Genomic DNA, 22629 nt, shown 5'->3' with positions numbered 1-22629 from the left:
AATAGAAACTTCATCCACGTCATTTTATCTAAAATTGTGAAATCTCAGTCGTTCTCAAATAAGCCTCTGAGAGACCATCACCGATGGTTAGTAGCATGGCTCGATGACACCGGGCGGCCTCTGACTCAGCAGTCGGGTGGCCTCTGACTCGGCTTCTGTATGGAGTCATGCTTCGCTTAGACAGGGTAGAACTACCCAGCGAACCACCTCTAGTAAGAGGTCTAGATTGCATGAGGAGTCATTGAGGAACATGTAGTAGGCGCATAAAGCATCCTCTACAGGGCCTCCGTCAGATACTACGACAACGCCATCAAAGACGTCTGAGAAATCCCCAAGACCGTCCTTGCCTTCCATCCAGGGTAGGCCATCCTCTTAGTCATCTAAGTATAAAGGGCCAATTACATTATCAGCGACAGAGATCATCAACATCCTTGTAGGCGATGGTAACCCTATCCACAACGATTAAGGCCTACACCTGAAAGGAAGGCATGGTATCAAACAGTGATGACAGACGCAAGTGATCACAGTTCAAGGGTGTTTATTGAACTTCAGTGTGTTGGTTGAACGCCTATCTAACCTAAATCTAAGGATGGGAGCAAGCTACGACCATCAAATAATAACGCAATCCTAGTAGGCTAGTCTCTGTCAAAATGAAAAAGGGCCTTTACTAATAAACCTATTGCAAATCCTTACTTCTAAATACAAAAGGGTGTGGGACAATAGTGTATGCAAAAAGAAAAGTGTTCAAGAAAATATGTCTGGACGGTTGAGCAGTTGGCTTCCCTTCCCCACATTTTCAGCACGGGGCAAGATGGCACGTTCGAGCTTGGCACACACTCTGGCTTCTCTGCCACGAGGATACGGTTCAAAGCATAGATATCGGGGCCTTCTGCCAAAGCCTCTTTTCCAATAAGTCTCTTACTGCAGAGGGCTTGTAATAACAAACCAATATCAAAGTTCCATTCCTATCAGGATCTTCACATGCACAAGTTCTCGCTTCCAGTTTTTATCATGGGTCTGCCTCCTTCAGATTTGGACACCCTTTTTTACCATAATGTTTACACTTGCTCTCCCTCGCTTGGGCTCGGACCATGGGTCTCCCTCATTCGGGCTCGGATACTTTTTTAAAAAACTTTATTTTTGTGTTTTTCGAAATACATTGAACAGGACAAACTTAAACAAATTACGCCATAAAATCCTGAGTTTCCCCCACCCATCCTCCAGCATATTTGTAACAGCAGGTTCGTGAAGTCACTAGTCAACAATGGTGCCGGCCGCCTTCAATTGGAGATTGTCAGTTTGTCGCGGCTTATGGAGTTGAGTTTGTGAGGAGACTGCGTCCGAGGTAGACAATAGGTATGAGATGTAGGGGTTCCAAATGTCTGGGGGTCGTGCATGGAGAGGCAGAGATGAAGTCTGTTTTGGTGTCTTGGCAGAAGTCTGTCTTTTAGCCATTGTTGCAAGAAGGGTGGGCATCCGCGCCCCCATGCCATAGCGACCCTTCTGCCTGCCAATACCAGCAACAGCCCTGCTAGTTTCCGTATTGAGGCCGGTAGGGGTTTAGTTAGGCCAAGTAGTGTTATGATGGGGTCTGCTTCTATTGGTGTGCCTGTTATCGCCGACGTTTTTTGGAGTACTAGGTTCCAAAATCAGTTAATGGATGGGCATGTCTAGGCGAGGTGGATGAAGTCTGCTGCTGGGTCGTTGCAGCGGCTACATGCTGCTGATATTGTTGGACGTTGTGCTTGGAGTTTCGCTGGGGTATGGTATACCTGATGTAGATAGTTGAAGTGGATTTGTTTGTATCGAGTGTTCAGGGATACTTTCTGGGTTTGACCTAGTATGTAAGTCCAGTTTTCATCTAAGATTGTGGTTTTCAGGGATTTTTCCCAACTCGTTTTCCGAGCTGTTATAATGGGAGATGTATCCGTCAGGAGAGATTTATAGATCACGGAGACTAGCCTGCCCATACCTTGTGATTGGATCACCCCATCTAATAGTTGCCATGTAGGTGGCTGTTGTGGAAACGTGGGAAAGAGTGCTTGCAGTGCATGGCAGAGACGGAAATATACAAATGTGTCCAGGGCAGTGTCACCTCCTCGATCACATGCGAGTTGGGGAGTCAGGAAGGTCCCTTCAACAAAGTGGTATCCCAGATTGTTGACCTGTAGTTTGTTGTCGGGGATGAACCTAGCTGGAATGAGAGGGGAGAAACTGACTTGAACATTATATTTTTGTGCTATTTTCTTCCATATGACATATGTGGACAGGACTACATTTACCATCGTCTGTGGTACCTGTAAATGGCGTATTATAGCTGCCCTTAATAAGTTGGGGCTGCAAGGGCTTGCTCGATTTGGACATGGGGCCTGATGAAATGTGTAGTGTACCAATGGCCAAGGAATTGGGCTTGAGCGGCCCAGTAGTATCGCTCTAGGTCTAGTCACTGGTTGAATGAGTGTTGTGTACGCTACTCTTGATGGTTTTCCCACCCATAGTAATTCAAGGATTAGACTACGTATTCAGAGATGAAAGTTTTGTGGTAATAGGAGGGGAATGTTTGTGAATAAGTAAAGAAGTTTGGGCAAGATCACCATAGCGTGAGTGGGAGGGTTTTCCATCTGTTTATTTTGTCTCGCAGTGACTCGGTTACTTTTTTTATAGTTATCCTGAAAAATGTCTTGTGAGCCCTGGACATCAGGTTTCCCAGGTATCTAACTTTCGACAGTTCCCAGCTGAACCCGTAGTCATCAGCGAACACCCTGGTATCCGGGGTTTGGGGAAAAATAACTGATTTTAGTGTGATTTATTTTCAGGCCAGAGAGAGTGCCAATCTTGACTACTTCTGGCATGACCGGGTTTAGGTTCACGATCGGGTCGCAAATGAAGAGGGGTACATCCTCCGCATATAGGAAGATGATTAACTTATGGGGTCCGAGAGAGAGGCCTCTGTCTAGTTGTCTGGAGCTGGGGCCCGAGGTCAGAGGCTCCATTACTAGGGCAAATAGGAGGGCTGACAGGGGGCAGCCTTGTCTGTACCCTCTCTGTAATTCTATACTTGATGATTTTGTTTTCCCTAGAATGATGTGTGAACGAGGTTGACTGTAGAGGAGGGAGATCAGTTTAAGAAAATAGTTACCTAGGCCCATTTGTTTCAGAACCGCGAAGAGATAGGCCACTCGACGGAATTGAAGGCCTACCTCAGGGATCGCAAATCTGTTCAACTAGTATAGGTTTCCTGTCCGCTGTTAGTAGTCATGCAAGGAGGGTTATGGGTTTTTGGCCTTTTCTGTATTGGCAGATGCAGTGGCTGCATGTAAGAAATTTGGATTCACTCTCTGCTCTGCTGTAGCCCTGAATGGGTCTAGCTCCGTTTTGAGGGATGCGAGGGAGTGGTGGGTCATTTGAGTTGGTGCATGCATGTTCAAGTTCTTTTAGTTGAGTCTCGCAGGTGGCAAGTTCTTTTCTTATTAGTTTCAGGATTCCATTCTCCTTTGCCACACACACCCCTCTGACATAACATTTCAATGTTTCCCATAGGGCACTGTTAATTGCGAGGAAGGATTCAATCTCGTCGCGAAGTTCATCTGCAAATGCTTGGTTTTATAGGGATCCTGGCTTGAATCTCCAATGAGGTCTCGCCCCACTGGAGTCCACAGGAATGCACTAAAGGACCACTGCAGAGTGATCAGAGCGAGTTCTTGGGAGGATCGGGCAGGGGCCCCATTGAAAGCGACTATGTTTATATACCAATATATAGTCGAGGCACGAGCTTGTGTTGTGAACCCAAGAATGGAAGGTCTACTCCCGGGTTTCCCAGTGGTTGAGCCGCCAAATGTCTACTAGGTCGAAAGCTTTGCATATTTCAACAATTTGAAGGCTCTCCTTGGTAATGGGGGGCGTTCGAGGCATGCGATTTGTCTTTGGAGGGGTCTAGCGATGTATTCAGGTCTCCTCCCCAGATGATCGTGGCTGCTCCTGCTTCTACCAGATGCGTCAAGACCCAATCGAAGTTGTTAGCCCCATCCGTGTTCAGACCATAGGAGTTCACAAGGATAATTTCAATCCCCTCCAGGATCCCGCGTACTAGGAGTGCTCTGCCTTTGGTGTCTTTTTTGGATGATATCAGCTTGAACTTTGACTTTTTGTCTATTAGGATAGCTACTCCTCTGGCATAGGAGGAATACGAAGAAAAGTACCTGTGGCAGCCCCAATCTTGGGCCCAGCTGTTCTCTGTGCTTGGAGGAGATGGGTCTCCTGGATCAGGGCCACATCAATTTTGTGTCTCCGGAGGTATTGGGATATTTTCCGTGCTTTAGTGGGATGGTTGCCTCCCGTGATGTTCCAAGTGACTAACTTGAATGCAGCGCTAGATGTTTGTACTCATGACCGAATTGTATGCCTTCTTTTACGTCGTTCGCCAGTCTTGTAAGGCAGGTGTGTTGACTGTATGTTGCTGTCTTGTTATTAAACCGTTGTGGGTGAAGTCCTTTGCGTAACTGTGGAGTTGGATGGTGATGGGTGGATCTGTAATAGGCGTATTCCCAGAACTTTTTGCTCCTTCCCACCCCAGCACGGGCAACCCCCAACTTGCCCGTCATCGCTACCCCCCCTCATAAACAGTGCTGAGCTCGGGGCGCTAGTGCCCATCCAAGGTTAGGAGCTCCCTTTGTAAATCATCTGGTGTAATTCTCCATAGTGGGTCATCAAGTGATGAGGAGCTAGCGGTGGAAGTGTTAGTTGTGGCGTCACGGTGGGTTCCTGCTAGCTCGTTCTCTTCTGGGTGGTCTGGGATTGGTTTCATAGGGCTTGCAGCCGAGCCAGTCTAAAAAGCGGTTCGCTTCTTCCGGTGAGTTAAAGAATTGGGCCTTCCCGTCATGTTGGATCCGTAACTTTGCCGAGAATAGCATAGAATAGAGCATTTGATTGTTTTGCAGGCGACGTTTCACTCCTGTGAAGGACCTTCTCAGGGCCTGGACCGCCGGGGAGAAATCAGGGTAGAATTGAACGTTATCGCAGTTGAATTGAAAGTCGCCTTTGTCTCTGGCCAAACGTAGAATTGTGTTGCGATCTTTGAAGTTGAGGAGTCTGGCAATGATTGGGCGTGGAGTGGCTCCCGGAATAGGCCGGCTGGTCGGCTCTCTGTGGGCTCTCGACTATGAAAATCTGCGACAGCGCCTGGGCACCAAATAACTCTCTGCACATGTTTTGCACAAACTCTTCCATTTGTCTCTCTCTTACCCCAACAAGTCTTATATTATTGCATCGCGATCGCCCTTCCAGATCTTCGTTCTTGGCGTTGACCGCCTTCATCTGGCTTTCCATTGTTGTTAACCTGGTTGTCAGCGAGGATGTGTTGTCATCGAGGTCGGAGACTCTCTGTTCTACTGAATCGATCCTGTCTCCGTGTTTGTCTTAGCGATGTTGTAACTGGTCGACCTTCGATGACAAAGCGTTGAGTTTGCTGTTCGGGTTGCCAATTTTGGCTTTCAAGTCCAGGAGAATTTCCCTGGTGTCCATGGCCTGGGGCAGCTCTTCGTCGTGTTCCGTTTCTGATGCCTGGGATTCTGAGGAGTTGCCAGATTTGGGAGTTTTTGTTGGAGCACCTGGCTCGAAGTTCAATTTCCTTTGGGATTTGTCTGATTTTCCCATTCTAGGTTGTTCGTAAAGGGCCAAGGGATGAAGTTCGTGGTGAAAGGCTGGTCTTGCACAGTGGTCTGGGTACAACGGTTGTCTAATTGGCACTGGTTGAGCTGTGGGGGTGGTAGTGCCAACAGTGATGGCAAAAAAAAACGTAGAAGTGTTCCGTGACGTGCGGTAGCAGATTGCCTTATTCAGGCTTCCTATGTAGGTCCAGGTGGCGAGGGGGGCCGGCTCCTAGTCTCAATTGCCTTCGGTGGGTGGGGGATGAAGGGGCTGGGGCCAGGAGCAGCTGCACCTCTCGCCTGTTGCCGCCGGAGACTCTCGGCGCTCACGTTGCTGCTGTTCTTTCCTCGGTCGGGGTAAGCATGTAGGTGGCTTATGAGCTCCTGCTGGAGGTGCCCGTCGGGGTCACTGGTTGGGAAGACAAGGCTCGTCCGTCTGTAATTGTGCTATTCCGGATCTTCACTGGGTCTGATGGGAGCTGTGTCTGCGTTAGGAGGCGCAGTGTCTCTGATGCTGGTGTCATTGGGTCTGTCCTGTGTGGCTGCCAGAGGCCCCCTGGCCCTGTGCATAGTGTGGCCCACTCTGCTGTCGCCTGATGCGGTGTGGGGGTCACAGGTCATTACTATTGGTGCCTGAACCCACTGGTGCTGCTGTTTGGATGGTCTCTGCAGAGTCACGGTCCGAACAGTTGTTCAGGGACCTCCAGATGCGGGCACCAGCGGTTGGTTCCCCTCTCCTGCGCAGTGTGTTCGGGGGATGGCGCAGGTTCCCTGCGCCGGCGAGGCCCTCTTCCCCCCGATCTCTGCTGCAGCTGAGTTGGGCCCTGGGGGCACCCCGTGGTCTCGCTGCCGGTGTCAGGTGGGTGTTGTGGCAGTGGGAGGCACACTTTTCAGAGTGCAATCAAGTTACCCTTTGGAGAATAATATTTTCAGGATTAATTTCGGGAGCCTGCAGAGGAACCGCCATCTTGGTTGGCCCTCTAGCGCCCACCTCGGATACTCTTTTTTTTTTTAATCAAAATCAAAGACTTTCGAATGTGCGATGGGTTTAGCTTAAATCGTCGCTGGACCATTTTGATTCACCTCATACAATGTTCTTATCAATCTTCTACTTTATTTCTGCCACTTCTTGGCGGGATACCTTACAGAGACCTTCGAATGAGCACATTCACGGTGCCGGACGACTCTGTCAACGGTATTGTATCTTTCCTTCTCAAGTTCAAACATTCATCAGCAGTTTAGCTTTACTTGCGTCCTTCATGAAATGCGTTTTAACTATGTTTGTTCCAGCCCTCGTTATACAATGTTGCCGCTTGCAACCTTGACTTCAACACAGACCGGTCTTGCATCGGCTGTGTTGATCTCTCTGGCGCTTCTTTGGAGCCAAGGATGATACCACGGGAGCTACTGCTCCTCCCCGCCTTGGTCTATTACGCGTGGGGTCCTTCAGTATCTCCGACACTCAATGCATGATTCTTCAGTCTGGTTTCCTGGCTTGAAAGTAACGGCCGAAAAGGTCAAGGGTATTTCCCTTCTTGCAAACCCTTCTTGTGTTGCCATCTTTCTCCCCTCATTTGGCTGCCAACTCGAAACTGCTGTTCCTTCATTTGCTTTGCCTTGCTCAGAGTGTGCTCTCTTGCTCCACCTTTTATCCGTGAGGGGAAGTTTAATGGCAGTCAAGTGCGAGTGATTTTCAGTAATTGCTTGACTTCGCCTGAACATAGTGGCGCGACATGTCAGGTACACTGCTCGGGTGTGGGTCTGTTTTCTCCAAGAGCGGGCTGTCCGTGTGAAAGTGTTTGTGAAGGGAAATGGTGAGGGGGGGTGGTAAGGTTGCCACATATCCTACCTGTTAGGATGGGGTAAAGGTGTTAGAGGAGGGATACCATGTCTCACCATCTGGCCTCCCACGCCCTGAAGACCCCTCACCCAGGTGATCCTTGCATACTGGTCCACCCCCAGGGTCTGGATCCAAAGGCAATGGCTGTGCCCTGGCCACCTGAGAAAGAGAGAGAGATTCACATGGACTACCTAGTGAGACACCTTCTGGTTTCTCACACACCCCATCAACTGTCACAAAAACCTTGTCATCGACGGCCATGAAAACCCCATTGATGGTTATTAAACCTCACCATCAATGGCTATGAAATCTTCGATTTCACAGTCGACACCAACTGTACAACAGTCTGCTTTAACAGCACTTCTGTGAACAGTTCACCCCCTGGCTCTTGGAACCACCCAGAAAGAGTCTTTTAGTACTTTGATAGACCGCCCTCTACCTTTGCTGCAATAGGAAAACCCATTCACTGTCTCTCCAGAGGAGGAATTCGTACCTCCCAGCCCAAGATTGGATATGCCCCCTCCTAGGGCAGCACCTATACAAGGGCCTCCATGTCAGAGACCCCATCACCAAGCTGGGTCCCACAACCACCTTCCCCTAGAGACTTCTCTCTGGACATCTTTGCAACTCTGAAAGCTCTAGTTTCTGAGTTGCACTTGCGGTTGCCAGACCCTTCGGCAATCCTCCACAAAGGTGAAGCAGCGTCTGACCAGGCCTTTTTCGTCTCCGTCGACATAGCCGACACAATCTTTCACCACCTGGGGAATGACGCTGACCTCATCAAGGCTGGCTAAAAGCAACCAACTTCCGGTTAGAGAAAGGTGGTCAACAGGCCTTTCAACTGCTTCAATCTGTTTGGGAAGAAGGTTGATGAAACACTGCAGGCCATGAAAACGGATATGGACACAGCTTGTTCCCTAGATACCCTACAACAAAGACACCAGTCCTTTTGTTCTGGAAAGTCTTGTTTCACCGGGACTTCACAGGAGTACCGGCCTTCCTATGAATCTCCTTTCTACAAGACCCTTCCTACACCACATCGGACCCATACAGGAACAAGTCCCAGTCGTACAGGTGTAATGAGCACTGGCGCATCTGCTCACAAGCCAGGGGCCAGCCATCGAAACAGCCTTGACCCAACCAGGGTCTTGTCCTCCCACTTCCGCCCCCAGAGAGAGGAAGACTCTCGCAATTCATCCAGGAGTGGAAAAGCATCCCCACTGATGAATGGGTCCCTCATCCAGCAGCGCCATATGCTGGAGTTCATAAAGCGGCCAACTTCCATCCCCATCCTGAAAGGGGCCCCTAGGGGACCGTGACGTCTATGGAAACAAGGCGGGTCACCACACACGATAGAGACGCCAGGCACAAGGTTGTATTCCCAAAGCTAGGGTTTTATTGCAAAGCAAAAGTCTCAGTTGGCCAACTCGGTCTCACGCCCCTCGACGTGCATCTCTAGACCTTGAGGGATGCAAGAGAGTGAATTACGTACATCAGTTACATATATACAAAATGCATATCAAACAATCAGCTATGACATGTATAACACCCCTCTTCATTGGGTTTCTTTGAACTTGGTGTGATGATGGACATTTCAGACCACTATGACACCTTCAAACATCTATTCTAGTAACAATTTGCAATTTGTGAGTGCGTAGGCATCTTTCGGTTATTGAATAGAACATGGCGCTTCTGTTCTTGGAAGCGAACTACATACAGAGGGAGTTGCATTCCAGACCTTGCTATCTATCAGGTGCTATTCGTGTCCTGGGAGCCAACATGCTCTTAGCGGGCTCAGTAAAGGGGGGCCGTTAGAAAAGCATAATTCAAGCCTTTAGCAGTATTATTCTAACATATTCTACCATATAATGAGACTGGCTGGCAGCTGTGAAATGATTAAATGCCCTGCGGCTCTGCTTCAAGGCTACATTAAGGAGGGAGCCGGGCATTCTTCCTGGCGCTACCTACGTTTGTGTTTCAGCCTTGTCCTTTTCATATACCAACAACAATGTTTCACAGTCGAGCAGTCTAAGCGGAAAATATACTGCGAAGCAATAGGAACAGAAAGCAATGAGCAATGGTTAGAAAACAAAATGGCGATTCTTGTTACATCAAAATGGCCGTTCATTGGAAAACTCGAAAACCTATATTCTGTCGTATCGTGCATGAGACGGTTGGCCCACGGCCACCAAAATGCGTTTGCGGTCTCAAATTAGATTTCTAGACTGACAAACCCTCCTTTGGCCGTATGCCAAACGTCTCATCTATTTATTGAAACCTCCTCTAGTGATGATGAATCTGAAGTACTTAGGTCTGAGTCTCGCATGCTATCGTGGTCATCATTGTCTTCATTAATATCTATTGCCATCAACTCTTTCATTACTCTCATCTCATTTGGGTCTGGGCTAGTCCGATCATGAGGTTGTTTTTTCTTTGTTATCATTTGCATGCATCCTTCCGTACATCCCTCAGTTACCTCTGCACAAACTATGGGTAAACAATGTATACAACAACAACCGGTTGGGAATATTCCGAACACCACTACTAATATTGAGATCAGCTTGCATCCCCAAGATCATAGTATTCCCCAAAACCAAGATCCTATTTCCCAGCTCCCTTCTCCCGTGGGGAGTTCAGAGCTTAGAACGTGCATTTTCTTTATTGCTTCAAAGATCGTGGGGGAATAGTCATCGACATAAACGCAACATGCTGATCCCACTATTTTGCAAATTCCCCCACGATCAACCAGGATTACATCGAGAGCCATTCTATTTTGCAGCGTCATTAACCTGATTCCTCTTTCTTCCAACGTCATATTAAATAATATATCTGTTGTTGTGTTTATTGTATCCTTTAGGATTCTGGACAGTTGCCTTATATCATAGGCGTTCACTATCTGTCCTAAAAATGGAATGAATGATTTCGCTACATCAGTTGCTATTAAAACACCTTCGTCAGTCCTTTTGACTCTAGTTCTGGATAATTTGGCCATGGCTGCTGTTTCCAAGAGGAATACTCCTGGGAACAATAGCCCGAGATAACATGTACCTCCCCAGTTTCTGGGAAACTAAGGGTATGCTTTCTCTCCACATATAAAATAAACTGGATCACCTACGTATACTGGTTCTATTTCCCATTTTAGTACCACTGTATTCATACAACCAGTATATGTTCCGACTGAAAAAGATCCTTTCTTTTTTAGGCAAAAGGGACAGTTCTTGGGCTATAATTCACTGTGTAAAATGGGGGAATCGCATCTTTGTTCCCTTCTGTTCTTACACGAAACGTCATTACAGATGTTTTTCTGGCGGGGACAATCTATCTCGTCTATTTTGTCGTGTTATCTTTCGTGTGCTTTTCTTCGTGGGCTCTGGGGCTATTACTTGTGCTTTATGGAAAATGGAACAACCCACAGGCTACATTATTATCTCCACAAACTCATTTATGTTGGTTCTGTCTAATTGACCCGTATTACTCTTATTCCACTTCCCATAGAACATTGCACCTAAAGATGCACTACATGCAGAACTTAATGGTAATGGCTGCACATACCACCCTATTCCTTTCCCAGCATGCTGTGGTAAATGGGCACATACCCAGCAGTTTGTTCTCTTCAGAATTGCATGTGTCATGTTCATTATCAGTAGTAAGGTGTTATTCGTAAAAACTTCCCTGTGTTTTTCTTCCATTGGGGGTAGGGTATAAGTGATCACCTGAACCAGGCTTTCAGTAGTGGATATATTAATTATTGGTATAAACATTTCTAATGGGTGTATTGTTTCTACCCACCATAATATTAGGGCTGTCGATATTGGTACTACCACGCTCATAAAGCACATTATTATCGTTAGTGTCAGCATACAATTTGTTTTACCATGCGTTTTTCTTAAACTTATAGTCTTTATGACTGACTCATTTTCAGCAGTGGTGGTGCAGGAGGAGGCTGGAACCGGTCCCAGCATGTTTCTCGACGTCCTCCTTCTTCCTTATCACAGTTCGTTGTGGATATCTCTCTTCGTCGCGTTTGCTCTGATGTCTATAAGTTCAATGGATTTCTCACAATTCAGTTTTGCCTGTCCTTTTTTTTTTTTTAGCCTGGATTCGATTATTCGTTTTTAGGCGAGTGTTAAGACGGATTTCTGAACTCTGTCCTGGTGGCGCAGAAGTTCAGAAGGCCAACCTAATTACTTGGAACAGGGTAACCTCTGGACAAGCCAGACCAATCAAGGTAGCGATCGCGGCGGTCAAGACTAGGTCTCAAGAGGGGTGAGGGTGACTGAAAGCCCGCAGTGAGCACACAAAGCAAGAGCGCTGACAAACTACTCCAAACAGTTGTTATATCAAAAATAGATACACATTTATTTTAAGGCCTTTAAAATAATGACAGTAGCGAGAAAATCACAATATCACAATATTAAACCAACACATACCATATCAACACAATATATATACAAATACACAGTCGCAAGCGTTTAAAGCACGAAATATGTAGTCCACCTGAAAGGGAAGGAAAACAGGCAGTGCGATAACGCTTTAGACTCAGTTCGCCTTCAGAGGCACCTAACTAGATGGAAGTCCGAGCCCTGCGAAGAGTGGAGCCTTGTGCTCAAAGTACCTGCCACGCCGGTGCCAACGGGCAAAAGGAGAAGCTCTTCGGAGGAAGTCAGGCAGTTCGGGTTAGTGCACAGCAGAAGGAGAACGGGTTCCGCAACTCAAGCGCAGCCTCCACAGCGGGCAGAAGCAGAGCGCGAGTACGGCCAAAAGGGTGCTGTTTTTACACAGCAGGGAAAAGCAATGGGATACTGCAGGAGGGCGACCAGATCCTAGCTAAACTACTCACCGGTCCCCGAAGCAAGCAGACCCCGGCTTCTCCACGTTAGTTTCAGCAGCTGGCAGGTTCAGAAGAGCAGGGAACGCCTCGTAGTCGTGTAGAGCAAAAAGACGTCCCAATCGACGAAACCAGCACAGTTTTGTTGCCGCAGCAGGACAACGGAGCGGCCGTGTGTATTCGAGCCAAATGTACACTCCTCCCTTCAGACCTGGGGACGCCAAGCGTACGAAGCGTGGGAGAGTGACCAGGACTCGAAATACAACACAACCTGGCGGTGGTTACAGAGCAGGACTCCCTTGTAAGCTGGTCAGTCAACTGGATGGCCCAGAGACACTTCCGAAGGCTTACTTGGCAGGAGTTGATGAAGTCGCCGGGAATAGCTGTTCCTGCTATTCCAAAGGTCGAAGCACCAGTACAGGCCTTCTGGTTCGATCAAAGGAGGAAAGGGTTTCACAGGACGACAGCAGTGCAAAGGAGGATTCCTTCAGCGGGTCACCAGCGATTCCTCGGTCCAGCCTCTTGGTTGCAGGATACTTGGCTCCTGTATTCCTTCGTTCGTGAGAACTCAGGAGATCGACATGGTAGTGGTGTTTCCAGCCCCCTCTTATCCACGGTTCCCTTCGCGCCAAAACGGAGGGGAGCCAATGGGAGATCCGCTCATCAAAACACATACCATACGTGGACCAATCACGGACCACGGTGGTCCCAGGCATTCACACCACCCTAGACTCTCTGGCACCCAGGATGTGTATTGGGACCAGACATCCCAGCCCACACCCTGGAGGCACACAAACGACATGTAGAAGCCCGCGAAAGCAACCACGTTTCGCGGGAAAGTACATGCCCAAATAAGGAAGGACCTGGGGAAGGTGAAGGGAGCAAGACGGACAGTGGACAGGACAAAGGAGCCTCGCGGCCTGGCCATTTTGGGAGCCAGGCCACCATTTTGGGTTCAGTGCAAAAACGTGCTCAGAACGCCAAAAGGAGCTCAAAATAAACAAAACGATCGCTGCCACCATTCCAGTCCCTGAATGACTTGCACCGATCAAATACCATCCTAAAAGAGTATCTAGGGTCTGTAGAAGGCTAGAGACCCAGGAGAGCTGTAACTTAGCTTACAGTGCCCTCTTGTGTCATGTTGCACTAAAGCCGCAACACGATAAAAGAAACTACGGGAAACAGCGTTCCCCGGTACTGACTGTCTTAAGGGCATGTCAGTTTCCCCGTAAGAAAGGAGCGAAAGCCCAGAGGAGTGCGGCAGAAGGCTGTACTTCTCTGGCAAAGTCAAGAACAAGGTTAAAAACAATAGCAAAAAAGTTTAGGGGTTGCCACATGGAAGGAAAATTCCCTACAATTACGAAATCTTTCCTAACAGCGAGATCACCTGTCCCCTCTTTCACTGCTCAGAGGACCTTTGATCAGTTATCGCCTTAGTATCATGTGCGCCCAGCTCGTCCGCTCTGGTTCCGGACACATGTACTGTTAATCAATTATCTCACTTGTCATAGTACCATGTGCGCCCAGCTTGTCCGCTCTGGTTCCGGACACATGTACTTTTATGATCGCACCGAGGATCCGCGAGTCTTGAATTGTCCTACTTGCACAATTCTCACGCTTCTCTCCTCTACACCCCTGGTTCCTTCTCCGTCCATGAGCTGAACCAGAGGTTCACATAAACACCAAAAGAAAAAGAATGCGGATCACTTTGTCTTCTGAGGCCGCAGGTTGTATCGCCTTGCTCCTGGTATCGTATGATCCGTGAACAGTGCCAGTGCACTTTCAGATTCAGGCTTGAAGTCAGCCTGTGGCGCTACTGCAGGTGCTGGTGTGCGCCGCGCCAATGATGCAGATCCGTTTTTTGGCGTGCTGGCAAGTGCTGGTGGGTGCCAAAGGGGTACACGATTTGGTTTTGCTGGTATCTGCAAGGCAGATTTCACGTCGGTCAGCAGTGATGTCGATTCTGCTGGGCAACGTTGGGGCACTCTTTGCGCTTCCCCCTCTTTGGCAATCGTCTCAGGCTTTTTTTCGAGTTTCACTTCACGTTTTGGCAGATCAGGTGGCTGCACACTGGCAACAGTTTCTTTCGTTTCTGCGACCGCTGTCTCTTTCCGGTCATCGGTGTCAGGCAAGACTTTCAGTGCAGTTGGAATCTTTTTGGCATGGGTGGCATGGATCCACGACTTCCTTCCATCCACCCGTATTGCCCTCTGCGTCGCCAAAAGTACTTGATGGGGCCTGTGCCACCTGGGTGCTAATGATGACTTTCTTTTGAAGTTTTTTAGCAGCACCCAGTCTCCTGGCTCCAGCGCGTGCCCCGGTCCGTTATACCGCACGGGTAATGCCTCCTGCACCTAATGATGAATCAAACGCAATTTCTGCATTAAAAGGCCACAATAAGTACTAAGCACAGGATGTTCTATCTCACCGAGTCGTTTTGGCTGAGGTGCGCACCATACATTTGCCGGCCTCCCCATTATGATCTCGTATGGGGAGAGCCCAGTTTTAGCCTGTACAGACGTACGGATGCATAATAGTGCTATTGGTAATGGATCCACCCAACTCAACTTGCTTCCCGCACAAATCTTGCTAATCTTTGATTTAAGAATCCTGTTGTGCCTCTCCACAAGACCGGCAGAACTCGGATGCCTTGAACTATGGAATCTGGAGACCTGCACATATCTGTAACAACACTGCACCCACAAAATAAGGTCCATTATTGGACCATAGGACACGGGGCAAGCCAAATCTGGAAAAATACTCCTTCAACATTACTTTTGCCGTAGTCATCGCTGTGCAGTCTTTTAAAGGATATGCCTCCACCCACTTACTGAATGCACAGATTACCACCAAGACGTATTTTAAGTTTTGGCACCTTTCCATCTCTATGAAATCAAAATGAACTACCTCAAACGGCATGGAGGGCGGGCCAAAACTGCCTGTTGGTGTCACTGTTCCCTTTCCTACATTGTGTTGTAAACACGTGATACAGTTCTGCACCAACCTCTCTGCATTCTTTTTTATGTTTGCATTCTGCCATACTGTAGAAAGGTGCTGAATCCTTTTCTTGGCACAGATGTGCGTAGGGCTGTGGGCCATTGTGACCATTGCAGTCACATATGAATTTGGCAACATCCAGTTTCTAGTTCCCTTGTCCACCCAACAACCCTCCAAATCCAACTCAGCAGATCCCTCTGCCCATCCCTGTATTTCATCGGCCGTAGCCTCAGCCTGCATTTCTTTGACAGTCGCAACTCCATCTTCTATCATACAGGGTACTTCCTCTGTCTGAACCGTCATCATCTTGGTATTCAAATCAGTGGCAGTTTGTTTCAAAATCCTGTCTGCAAACGCGTTTCCCTCTCCTATTTTGCATGTTACCTTTTTATGTGCCTCGCATTTCACTATTGCTAGACGCTTTGGAAACGTGCGTGCAGACAGCAATCGTACAATCAAAGGGCCCTGTTGAATTCTGGCACCATGTGATGTCAGAAACCCTCTCTCAGCCCAGAGTCGTCCAAAGTTATGAACCACTCCAAACGTGTACTGACTATCAGTCTATATATTCACATTCAAATTTTCAGAAATCTCGCAGGCTCTAGTTACTGCTATTATTTCCGCGGCTTGTGCTGAATTATAGGGTATTCTTTTACTTTCTACAACACTCTCTAGGGTAGTGATAGCGTATGCGGCAGTTGTCGTGCCATCTGGTAATTTAAAACATGAGCCGTCACAAAATAACTCTCCATCCGGCTCTTTCTGTGGAATATCACTTAAATCAACTCTCCCCTTGGTTTCTTCCTCAGTGACCATTATGCAATCGTGGGGGGGGGGGGGTGTGATTCATTCTTCCCAATTTCTTTTATGGTTAATGGCATTAATTCTGCAGGATTCAAAGCGCTACACCTCATAATTTGGATATGGGGCGCGAATAAGATAATCTCATATCTTGTCAATCTAGCAGAGGTGAGGTGTTGAGTCTGTGTCCTATTTAATAGAACGTCTATGGCATGTGGCACCATCAGAATTAAAGTGTGCCCCAATACCATCCCTTCCGTTTGTTTTACTGACGAAGCAGCCGCCGCGACAGATCGCAAACATTGTGGTAGTGCGCACGCTACAGGCTCCAGCGCAGAAGAAAAATTGCCGCAAGGCCTATTTCTTCCACCTTGTTCCTGTGTCAAAACCGCCAATGCACATCCTTCACTTTCACACACAAATAGTCTGAAAATGTTCTTATAGTTCGGCGTACCCAAAACTGGAGCCGAGCCTAATGCAGTTTTCAATCCATCAAATGCTCTCTGACATTCTTCATCCCACTGCAAAGGCATAACCGCATCTTTTCTAGTCAAATTCACTAATGGTTTCACAATCAACGCAAAATTACCAATCCATTGTCGGCAATATGAAGCCATGCCTATTATGGCTCTGACTCCTTTTTGTGTCTTTGGAATAGGCATACAAGAAATACTTTCTATGCGTTCTGGCGTTAGTCTTCTCCCTCCTTTCGAAAGTAGGTAGCCCAAGTAAACTACCTCCTTTCGATTATACTGAAATTTCTTCAAACTAGCTTTATGGCCATGTGCCGCTAGGTGTGACAGTAGTAATACAGTGCTTTCTTTACAAATCTCCTCTGTGTCTGCAGCTAGCAATAAATCGTCTATGTATTGCAAAAGTACACAACCCACGGGTAATTCCAGCATGTCTAGTTGTTCTTTTAATGCTCTACTGTAAATACTTGGACTTTCCGTATACCCTTGCGGAATCCGTGTAAATGATCGTCCTCCTAATGTGAACGCGAACAAGTATCTACTGTCCTTGTCCACTGGAATACTAAAGAATGCGTTCTTCAAATCTATTACACTAAAATATTCTGCTGAAACAGGTATCATTGCCAATATTGTAGTGACGTCTGGCACTAGAAGAAATTGCGGATGTACTACTTTATTCAATGCGAGTAGATCAATTATGAAACGGTATGGTACCTCATTACCTCCTTTTTTATAAACCGTAAGGATCGGGCTGTTACATGTACTGCCTGTGACTTCCTCTATTACCCCTAATTTCACCAAATCAGTAACAATACTCTTCAATCCTTTCTCACCTTCAACGGAAATTTTGTATTGGGGTATTCGCGGTAGGGTAACACCTTCTTTTAAAATAATCTTTACTGGCTCTATCTTTAAACATCCCACATCGTTGTCATGCATTGCCCATATACAGGTTGGTACTTTACTTAGTTCCCCTGGTAATGCTTCGGACATGAATTCTGACACAGGGGCATCATGTGGCCATATCGTTAGAAACACTCCGTCTGCCGTGCAATGTATAACAGAACCTAGTTTTTTCAACAAATTTAATCCCAACAAATTTCTCCACAATTTTCTGTTAGAAGGAAAGGACAATGTTCGGTAAATGGTCCTATGGTAACTAGGACTGGTTTGGACACTGGGTTTATGACTGGTGTACCTGCAAACCCTGCGGAAATATTCTTTTGCCCTGACAGTGGTATATTCGGAACCAAGTGATGGTCTAGTGAACACTTCTGTGCTCCTGTATCTGCAAGAAAGCGGTGTTCCTCATTCCCGACTCTCATTTCTACGTAGGGTCCTCTCTGATTCACGGGAATAGACACTGGTTCCGACCCTTGTCCTGGGCTGTCCTATTGGGGAAATAACACATCGTCCGATGTGTAATCATTACTATTACTGTAATACGTGTTTGGCTGTGTATCGAAAACATTTCCACTCTTCCCTCCATTTCCCCCACTCTGATTTCCATATTGTTGATTTTGCTGTCCCTGACTCTGGTTTGGGGCATTTTGGTTTTGGCCTTGGTTTTGATTACCTCCATTATTATGATTCTGCTGCATACTATTCCTATTTGGTCCATTCGCTCCTGGGTGTCCTCTATGCGGTCTCCTCTGACCAGACCCATTTCTATTCTGTAGATGCGGGCATTGCGCTCGCCAATGTCCTTCCTATTTACAATATGCACACTGATTCGGCCCCACTGTTACCCCATGCATATTCGAACTACTCCTTCCTTGTGCGTTCCCTCGCCCTATATTATGTCCTGTTACTTGCTGCAATAGTACCTGCGTTCTAATTAGACATTCCTTCAAGTCTGCCCCCACCTGTTTTAGCAACGATAATTCGTTCACCATCTCCTTCTGCCCCGGCGATGGTAACTGCCTTCGTTTATTATGCGACCCCTTTTCCCCCTCTGCAGGTCTCCCGATATCCCTACTCCTGTACGTAGGTGTAGTAAACATTTTGGCAGGTGCAGTAAACATTTAGACATAATCATTATCGAATTCATCTCTAAACTCAAGAAGTCTATACACATGTTCTCTCACTTCTTCATCCCTCTCCCTACAGCGTGCTAATGCATTAAAATCTAACAATTTCCCAATTAGCTGTTTCCATCTCTCCACCAAAGATTCACCCATGCATTCCAACACTACCTGTCTTTCGTTGCTTCTACGAAAGTCGTATATCGAAGCCAATGTTGCCGTCCCATTATTCCCGTCTATATACATCTCTGCCTGTTGCTGCAATTCCACCTTCCTTTCCTTGCTGATTGCGCTGCGGGTTACCCTTGTGCACTGCCGTTGGTCAGTCCCGCCTCTTGCCCCCGTGCTTTCAACTTCAACCCTGGAGGAACGGACAGTACCGAGTCTGTGTCTAAGGTGGGAGGTGCGGATGGGACAATGGGAGCAGCGAGTGTCTGTTGTGGGCCTGGTTGGCTAGTAGGAAGTGTTACGTGCGCGGTCTGTGGCTGTGGGAGGGCTTGAGCTACCGGAGGGGGAGCTTGAGCTATGGGCGGGGTCTGGGCAATAGCTACTGACGTATCTGGTCTTACTTCTGATCTTGGGCCTTGTTTTGTATGGGTCAATATATTTTCTATCAATTCATCTGTCATGTGTAATTCTCGTTGTGGGTATATCTTTTCTATATTCAACTGGTCACGCCTGCCTGCCCTTCTTAGACTCTCAGTCCACTCCTCCTCTTCTTTTTCTTCCGCTACCTCACCTTTTGATTTATGCCTGCGCGCATGCTTTGCTCTGCTTTTAAATCGGAGCATTGCTTCCTTTCTCCAGTCTTTAATAGTTTCAAATGCTGCAGGACGCGCTTTCTTTCTTATCAACGCCCTTTCTAAGTTATCTATCCTCGCCATCTCAAAACTACCATTAATCGGCCAGTGATGGTCTTATTGCTTTCTGGTTTGCCTATGCCAAGTCTCACAGAATATTTTCGCACCCACTCCATACTTCACATACATCTCATACTCCAGCGTTCCCCCAGGTGGTACAATTTGGCCATTTTCCAAAGATTGTCTACCACAGCGGAAAAACCCTGCTAAGGTGGACAATACCCCAGGCATGTTTCAACCTTCCCCTTGGTTAATCAACCTTACCTAGGGCGTTTGATTTTGCAAAGTCAACTCTCAACCAATATCAGGATGCTTTGAATCGGGGAATGACTCACCTGATAAATCAAGTCGTCTGTATACTGACGCACCAAAGGACGTCGTGTCTGCGTTTCTTGGCTTCCGCCTCGTTTCGGGACCCTCGCCTCCTTGTTCTCTAGCCAGGCACGTCGATCAGGGATCAGATGTGTGCAGATCTGCAAAGGAGTCTCATCACTTTTACAGGGCTCCCCGAACACCTCTTGATCCCGGCTCGATCGTCCCATCCTCGCCGTTCTCTGCCTTTCTCAATTACAACGTTACGCGAAGGAACAAGTGGGGGAGGGTCCCTATTCGGGCGCCATCTTGAAAGGGGCCCCTAGGGGACCCTGACGTCTATGGAAACAAGGCGGGTCACCACACACGATAGAGACGCCAGACACGAGGTTGTATTCCCAAAGCTAGCGTTTTATTGCAAAGCAAAAGTCTCAGTTGGCCAACTCGGTCTCACGCCCAGCGACGTGTATCTCTAGACCTCAAGGGACGCAAGAGAGTGAATTACGTACATCAGTTACATATATACAAAATGCATATCAAACAATCAGCTATGACATGTATAACACCCCTCTTCATTGGGTTTCTTTGAACTTGGTGTGATGATGGACGGTTACCAGTCATTTGGTCGAAAACCAAATGGTCGAATGACCATTTGATCGAAGTAAAATGGTCGGGAAAAAAAAGGTCGTTTTTTTTTTTTTTTACATTTTTTTTTTTTCTTTTTTTTATTATTTGGGGGGTTCCCCCCCAACCCAACCCTGCTTTTTCGTTATTAGAAATATTTTTTAAGCAACCAAAACTCGACCTTTTTTTTCCGACCATTTTGATTTGATCAAATGGTCATTCAACCATTTATTTTCAACCATTTGACCGGACACCATGATGGACATCTCCGACCACTATGACACCTTCAAACATCTATTCTAGTAACAATTTGCAATTTGTGAGTGCGTAGGCATCTTTCGGTTATTGAATAGAACATGGCACGCTTCTGTTCTTGGAAGCGAACTACATACAGAGGGAGTTGCATTCCAGACCTTGCTATCTATCAGGTGCTATTCGTGTCATGGGAGCCGACATGCTCTTAGCGGGCTCAGCAAAGGGGGGCCGTTAGAAAAGCATAATTCAAGCCTTTAGCGGTATTTTCTAACATATTCCACCATATAACGAGACTGGCTGGCAGCTGTGAAATAATTAAATGCCCTGCGGCTCTGCTTCAAGGCTACATTAAGGAGGGAGCCGGGCATTCTTCCTGGCGCTGCCTACGTTTGTGCTTCAGCGAAACTCTCGTTATCCTCTCGGCCCTGTGGCCTTGTCCTTTTCATATACAGACAACAATGTTCCACAGTCGAGCAGTCTAAGCGGAAAATATACTGCGAAGCAATAGGAACAGAAAGCAATGAGCAATGGTTAGAAAACAAAATGGCAATTCTTGTTACATCAAAATGGCCGTTCATTGGAAAACTCGAAAACCTATATTCTGTCGTATCGTGCATGAGACGGTTGGCCCACAGCCACCAAAATGCGTTTTCGGTCTCAAATTAGATTTCTAGACTGACAATCCAGTGAAAAAAATCAGATATTTCCTGGTAAGAAAGCAAACTGGTTGGAAATCAATTTTAGATCGCCAGGTTATAAACAAGCTTCTAAGGGCTCAAAAGTTCTGGATGGTCACATTACAGCAGGTTCTTTTGCAACTGCAACAAGGAGAATTCCTTGCATCTCTAGATTTGGAGGATGATTATTTTCCATCCCTATTCACCAAACACCCCAATGCAACCTGTGCTTTGTGGTAGCAGATTGCCATTACCAGTTCGAGTGTTTACCAAATGCCTCACCCCATTGGTGGCACTTCTGTGCAGAGCGGACACCCATGTCTACCCATATCTCCATGATTGGCTGGCTGGTGAGGCTGGTGAGGGTGATGTTGTACTTCAGAGCAGCACACAGCACAGCTCTGACAATTCACTGTTTGCAATTCCTATGATTCTTGAACAACTAGCCAAAATCTTGTCTCATTCCAGCTCAACAAGCTCTATACCTGTGAGCAAATCTCGAGACGCTCTCCTGCACAGCAACCCCATCAAGGGAAAGGATTCAGACCCTTCTTGCCAAGGTGCAGCAACTCTCTGTATCGCTGACAGTCTGTCACCCGCTACAAGTCCCTGTTGGGCATGAAGTCCTCCTGCATCCCTCTGATACATCACTGCAGTCTCTGCAGCCGACCCCTGCAGGAGATCCTCAATGTCAGTTAGAAGAAGGTCTCAGGTCCTGGCAGGACAAGATCACACTGATGCAGCACTTTAGAAAAGTACTAAACTGGTGGTCGATCAAAGCTCCACCTTGTTCAGGGTGCCCACTTTCCGCTGCCCCTTTACCAAATCAGCGTCACCACAGACACTTTCGTAGAAGGCTAGCGTGCACATGTAGACCTACATGCCAGAGACCTTTGGACAGAGGAAAAGGCTGTACATACCATCCTCCTAGAGCTACGTGCCCTCTTTTGGGCACTCAAATCATTCCTTCCATGAGTCAGCGGGAAGGTAGTGATGATCTTTGCAGACAACACCGCCATAATGTTCTACATATGCAAGCAGTGCCGGCGCAAGATCTCCCTCCCTTTCAGCTGAAGCAAAATACCTGTGGCACTGGCAATTACAATATCATATGTTCTTTATTCCTTTTCACCTCCCAGCGATTCAGAATATCATGGCGGATTCTCTCAGCAGGGAACTCCACTCCCGTCACGTGTGGGTGTTAAAGAGCAGTCCGCTCCAACAAATATTCCGCTGTTGGAGAACTCCGGAGATAGACCTCTTCGCCATCTACGATAACAAGAGGTGAAGGGC

General features: G+C 47.2%; 1 protein-coding gene across 9 annotated transcripts in view; it reads left to right on the top strand.

Annotated features, from left to right (window-relative positions):
- The window catches only part of LOC138491581 (putative serine protease K12H4.7), a 1111489-nt gene that overhangs the window by 789599 nt on the left and 299261 nt on the right, over positions 1–22629 (top strand). The window lies entirely within an intron of this gene.

Source organism: Ambystoma mexicanum, chromosome 10 (genome assembly GCF_040938575.1).
Source record: "Ambystoma mexicanum isolate Mex_15411 chromosome 10, UKY_AmexF1_1, whole genome shotgun sequence".
NCBI lineage: Eukaryota > Metazoa > Chordata > Amphibia > Caudata > Ambystomatidae > Ambystoma > Ambystoma mexicanum.
Note: the sequence above shows the minus strand (reverse complement) of the source record. Positions and strands in the feature narration are given on the sequence as shown.